Below are 6,714 nucleotides of genomic sequence, written 5' to 3'. Positions count from 1 at the left end.
GGATCCGAATAGTCAAGGTCAACTTCCCACCAACCCACTAGCCTCTGGCTGGTCTGCAGAGTTCACAGAAGCCAGCTGGCTGGCTTGTTTTGGGTGGGAACCCAAGAGAGCTGGGCCAATTTCCCCACCTTTGGGCACGCCCTTAGGCGCTCTCCCAGATAATCAGCCCCAGTAAACACAGATAAGATCCTACCAGCTGGCCCTTCTTCTGCCAGGTTAGTTCCACAGCAGCTCGGTTGATAGCTCCAGGTGATGGCTGGATCCAAGGTGGTGCCCTGAGGTCACAGGGCTGTGGTGGGGGCTGAGGTGCGTGGAAGCAAGGGACTGGGGAGGTAAGGAGCGCAGGCCTTGGACACTACCACCAAGAGGTGGGGCGGGGCTTGGGCGCTGCTGGTTGGGGGTCACACAGGTGCGGGCTGCAGGGGGGTCGCACAGTGGCGGGTAGTCTTCGCTCCTCTGGGGTTCCGCGGTGGATGGCTGACTATTGCTCTTCCTGGGTCTCTTCGCGGCCTGTCTGGCGGCGGAACTCTGTCTCTGGTGGCGGAACTCCATCTCTCATATCTTACATTTTCCTACAACTTTGATATTATGCTCTGTTTTCCAATGCCGTTTCTTTTTACTTTATTTTTTGTTTGTTTGTTTGGTGGGGTTTTTTTTGGGGGGGGTTGTGGGTTTTTTTTAAGTGCTTTCTTTTTTTCCTTTTTTTAAAAAAAATTATTATTAATTTCTGTAAAAATTTACAGAGACTTTGGATTTCCATTCCTTCATTCATTGTTTCCAATGCCTTTTCACTGTCCAATCTTGCCCTGTCTGGAAAACCCTAGCTCCTGTCTACTCCATGTCTTGCCCCATCTGTACCTTTTCCTAAACTGTCTTCTGTTCTGTGAATTAGTCACTTCTCTTTTGAGTGATCCTAACCATATTTAGTGCTCAATCATGGTACAGTCTAAACATATTAAATTCCATATATTGTCAAAGTAAAAACACAGGGATGGGAATTTTGTTTTGTTAGTATCATTTAGTTATTATTTTACAAATGCTTTTCCTAGATTGGTAGCCTACATATTGCTGTGATGCCAGGAGCTATGCCACTGAGAGTGCATATAATAGGTCAGTTATAGTAGACAGGCTTCAGTGGCATTTCCAAATTAAGGAAGACTAGGGGAAGAAGTCTAGCAATCTCTCTCCAAATATTAGTCTGTGAAAACCTTATGGGTCACAACAGAATACTGTCCAACGTAATATTGGGAGATGAGTTCCCTGTGTGGTTCCACTACATGATAGACCTAACAGTGACCGCCAGTAAAACAGTGGTGAAGATGGTGCAGAACCAGTAACACTTGGCTCTGTTACTCATAGTTCATCATCATTAGATCCGCGCGCGTACACACACACACACACACACACACACACACACACACACACCCCTTGAGGCAGGATCAACTATTTACTGTACAAAAAGGAAAAAGTAAATAATTGAGGACATCAAAGTGAAAAGAAAATAGAGGAAATAATGCCACAAAACCTCAACACTTGTTGGAGGAAGGCTCCAAGATAAGAAAACACATTGAGTTCGAGAAAAAAAAAATTATGGTTTGATAAAAATGAATAACTTATGCTATATTAAAATTGGAGAAAAACAATCAAGATCTTTGGGAGTAGAAAGAAAAGCAGCCTGGGAGGTTACCTAAGTGACTTGCTCCATGCCCATGGCTTCTTTTGTTAGAAAGTAATACTCACCTCCTGACTTGCAGGGCTGTTGATGTATACCAAAGGGAAACTAAATACACAATGAAAACTAGGTGCAATTCAGCATCCTCTGGGAGAAATAGAAATATCTATACCCTTGTGAAGATAGAAAAGTAAGAACATAACACACAAAAGCATAAGGAAGTTTGGTAGTGGGAAGATACAAAACGACCCATTTTCATCCAAAGAGGAAACATTGTGTAGCAGGTACCTTCAGAAGGACATGAAATCCCTTTGCCATGCCCTCCAAAGGCCAGTCATGGTATTTTCAATCACTTGCTATGCTGTCAAGAGCTAGACAGTGAATAAGGAAAACAATAAGAATTGATGCCTTTGAACTGTGGTTGAAGAAGAGTCCTGTAATCCCATAGAGTGCCAAAAGAAAAAACAAATAGAAAGTGCAGCCAGAATGCTCTTTGGAGGCAAAGATGATAAAGCTTCACTTCACACACTTTGGGCATATTGCTAGGAGGAATCATTCACTGGAGAGGGGCATCATGGGAAAGTTGGAGGATCAGTGAAAGAGCAAAAGACCCCTGATCAGGTGGGTTAACACAATGACTGCAACAATGGGCTGAAGTGTGTTGCAGATTATGAAAGATGGCACAAGATAGGACAGGATTCAGATTGGTTGTTCACAGGTTCGCACCTAACAATAACAACAAAAGGCCAGATGATCTGTTTCTAGAATATCCAACATGTATATGTAGTCTCAGAAGAAAGTGACAACTGTGTATTATACCAGATCATGACCGGGAGAAGATAGATTTTTACAAATTTACTAGGCACTTCTCCAGAAGAAGACAAAAATTAAGGTCAGGTCTACATTAGCCAGCAAAAGAGTCCTGGGCCCCTAGATCCGTTTATTTGGCTCTGCTGACTATTTGGCTCAGTTTTCCCTTAGCAAGTGTAAAAAACGCTTGAACACCACCACCCTGGGATCCCGTTCAAGCAATTCAGATAGCTGTGGCCTTTTAACTCACATCCAAGCGACTTGGCTTTCTACCAATATCATTTCCCCTAGTAGAAGCTAATCCTAAGTGAGAAAGTACACAGCTCAGGGAGCCAGGAGTTAACTGGCTGCTCCCACCGTCCAAAGGTCAGGCTCTTTCCCTAGATAAGGAAGCAACCGGATAGCAAGAAGTTTGTGCTCTTTCATATTCCAAAGCACACTGGATGTAAGAGCATAACAAGAGAGCTAGTGGACAAACCACCTTCAATTCCTAAAGCCTCTCTCAGGAGGAGCTCAGGCAATTTCACTTTTCTTTTCCAGCCCAATCCCCTGGGAAATAAACAGAGGTGATTTATTAAAATTTCCATTTTGCAGATCAGAAAACAACAAGTTCAAATGTAAAAAGTGGCAGAGCATCCTGTGGTTATGATCCACTTGCTAAACTACATTTCTTTCTTATAATTATATAAGAATTACAGAAATAAGCACATTTGCTTATATGTAGTTGACTGTAACTGAGCTAACAGCACTGTCACATGACGTTCTGTGATGATGGCTTTCCTTAGGTCTCTCCCCTGTGTAGACAGTTCCCTTTGCCAGGGACATGGTTTCTTGCTATCTCTTCTAAAGAAACCTAAATCTGGAAAAGTTTAAAACAGTTTTAGGATGTCATGTTCTTTTCTCCTTTACCAGCAAGAAATTTCTATAGTTCCACCTGCCCCTCAAAGCAATGTGTCTACAGTAATCTCTTTAGATTTTCTGTCTGCTTTATTTATATTGATATAACACGCACCAATTTACTCGCTTATTTTGTGTTTGTTTCTTTTCTGACTTTGCTGTGATGGATGATTTTCAGAGCTAGTCACTACATTAAATTCACTGATATTTAGGTGGAGATATTATTTTTGAAAAGCTGGAAGGTGATGAAAAGGGATACTGCACAGCATGCATGCATGGGACTGTGATACCACGTCAGAGAAAAATTATAAAAGCCGCTTTTCCCTCCAAAGGAGGTTTTAGTAAAAGTGGCCTGGGAAGGATGACAGCTTATAGGACTGAAAGACACCCAAAAGTACAAAAAGAAGATACTAAGAGATGTAGGCAGCAGTGCCCCCTTGGTTGCCTAGTTAAGAAATGTATCGTGTACAGTTTCTGGAGAAATCAAGCAATGCAAAAAACCTGGACGGATTAATAGCGGATCAAGATAACTAGCAGGATGCAAACAAACAGCACCTTTCACTATGAGGAGGCGTATTTCTCCAGGCAAACAAAGAAACAGGACAGAGTCAACATCTGTTTCATATCACAGCTTGGCTGCTGAAAGAAGCAACCTTTAAAAAAAAATGACTTAGCTGACAATCCTCAAAAAATCATTCGATCACTATTGCACAGGCTGAAGTCCATGGGCAAATGAGCAAAACTTGCACTTTGCACACCGCCCTCCCTCCCTTCTGAGAAAGTAAAGTGCCTTTTCTTCAGGGGAATGGAAAAAAGAAAGCAAAATAAAGTGCAAACAAAATCCTCATGAACTTTTTCCTTTTGATTGACAACTAGCAGCAATGATTACTAAGGCGTCAGCGCCCGCGAGCTGCTGCTCAGCTTTTCTTTGCCTTTCCCAATGGCAACTGTGAAGACAAGAATTCCACTGAGTGTGTTGGGTGGGGACGGTGGCTGAGGCATGGGGGCAGGGAGACTCTTTAGACTAACATATTAGAATATTAGAGGAAAGGGGTAAAAGTTACTCAAGTTCCTAGAATTCAGATAAAGATAGAGAAGGGAATATTATGATTTGTGGATCCTTATCAAGAAATGATAAAGAAACACATGTGTTAAGAAATAAAATTCTGTGCCTAGATTACATTAGTTCACGTATAAAATTTCAAACCCAAGAGAAAAATATCTATGAATGCACTAAGATCTGCTTGTAGACTTAGGAAATAGAAATTTTTGTTTAAAAAAAAAAAATAAAAAAGAGCACTGCAATGTAACGGCAGAGTTAGTGACTGCTTTCCAATTCAGCTAAGTGCCAGATGTTTCTCTTACCTGAGCGATGTGGTTAAAATGCAAAACCTAAGCAGAGAATGAAAGTAATGAAGAAGCAAATGATAGAAGAGGAAGTTTGGGGTGTGTTTTTTTAAAATTTTTCATGTGAAATCTGAAAACAGATGGAAAACTGATAAGGTGGAGATGGACAAGAACCACAATGATTATTAACTTATGTAGAGAGACAAAAATATATTAGGTAGTTAAATAACTCCGATGAAGACCTTTCCCAATAGTCTTCACATTGTTGTTATTGTGTACTGTTCAGTCAGAGTCAACCCCTAGCTGACTATACAGTGGGTTTTCAGAGGCAGAAATAGCACAATGGGGAGATTGCCTATCTTTCTCTTGTGGAGTAGTTGGTGGATTCAAACCTTGTGCCTATGGATTGACAGTGCACCCCTTTACCACTAAGTAACCATAATACAATGAGGGAATCAAGAGAAAGACAGATGGTGACTCTAAACAAGGAAATAGGATGTTTTAAAAATCCAGTTTCTGTAGGAGTTGTGGAAAAGTCATCATTGAAAGGGGTATGGGGATTAATCATTGGGTTGTACAATTTGATGGGGGGTAAGGGAAATTGAAAGCATTTGTTAAAATTTGTATCTGAATTTGGTAAATAAACTAGTAGAAAAATTTAAAAAGGGGGAAAACAAAATTATTATTGGGGAAGAACAGAATTATTTTAAAAAAGGGACTCTCATTAATATTAGCATAAGAATCACTTGTGATTGTTGTTGTTATTTGCAATAGAGTTGCTTGCGACTCATAGTGACCCTATGTACAAGAGCTCTAAACTCCGTTCTAATCTGTGCCAACCTAGCCATCTCAAACACTCATTCCCACCACTCCAGTCACAGAATCGATCCATCTCATCGAAGGTCTTCCTCTCCTGTGCCACCCATCCACTCTGCCAAACATGATGACCCTCTCCAAGGACCAGTCCCTCCTTGCAACATACCCAAAGTATGACAGATGAAGCTTCAGAATACTTGACTCAAAGAAGCATTCCGATTTCACCTTCTCAAGGACAAACCTTTTTGTTCTACTAGCAGTCCATGGTATATTCAACACCCTTCTCCAGCACCACAGCTCAAAGGCATCAATTCTCTTTCTATCATACCTATTCATTGTCCAGCTCTCTGACGCATAGCGCATAATTATGAAGACTATAGCCCGGATGAGGTGCACCTTAGTCTCCAATCGAACATCGTTGTTCTTCAGTACTCTTGAGAGGTCCCTCACAGCTGACTTTCCCAATGCAATTCGTCTCCTGATTTCCTGACTGCTGTTACCAAGACTGTACCAAGCAAACTAAAACTGTTCACTATCTCAATCTCTTCACCATCCATACTGATGCTGCCAATTGGCCCAGTGGTGAGAATCTTTGTTTTCTTCATGTTGAGCTTCAATCCATATAGGAGGTTGCAATCCTTGACCTCTGTAGCAAGTGCTTCAGGTCCTTCTCAGTTTCAGGAAGTAGGGTTGTGTCATTTGCATAACGCAGGTTGTTGATGACTCTTCCACCAATCCTGATGCCACATTCCTCCTTGTACAGCCAGCGTCTCAGATGATCTGTTCTACATACAGATTGAAAAGATATGGAGAAAGAATACACCCCCGATGGACCCCCTTCTTGATTATGAACCATGTAGTGTCTCCTTGCTCTGTTCTGATGACTGCCTCTTGGTCCAAGTATAGGTTTTACATTGTTGTTGTTGTTGTTATGTGCCGTCGAGTCGTTTGCGACTCATAGCGACCCTATGCACAACAGCCCTAAACACTGCTCTATCCTGCGCCAAATGCACTGCCCCTGACACACCCATCCCAATTACCCCAGTCACCGAATCAATCCATCTCATAGAGGTTCATCCCCTCCTGCGCCGTCCCTCCACCCTCCCAAGCATGATGTCCCTCTCCAAGGACCCGTCCCTCCTGGCAACATGTCCAAAGTATGTCAGACGAAG

The 6,714-nt window shown here is 42.0% G+C and overlaps 1 protein-coding gene across 1 annotated transcript in view; it reads right to left on the bottom strand.

Annotated features, from left to right (window-relative positions):
* The window catches only part of LOC102869190 (ADP-ribosylation factor-like protein 15-like), a 651,283-nt gene that overhangs the window by 394,734 nt on the left and 249,835 nt on the right, over positions 1-6,714 (bottom strand). The gene's annotated exons all lie outside the window — the stretch shown is intronic.

This window comes from Elephantulus edwardii, unplaced genomic scaffold, assembly GCF_000299155.1.
Source record: "Elephantulus edwardii isolate Elephantulus edwardi_28Jun2011 unplaced genomic scaffold, EleEdw1.0 scaffold00079, whole genome shotgun sequence".
Classification (NCBI taxonomy): Eukaryota; Metazoa; Chordata; class Mammalia; order Macroscelidea; family Macroscelididae; genus Elephantulus; species Elephantulus edwardii.
Note: the sequence above shows the minus strand (reverse complement) of the source record. Positions and strands in the feature narration are given on the sequence as shown.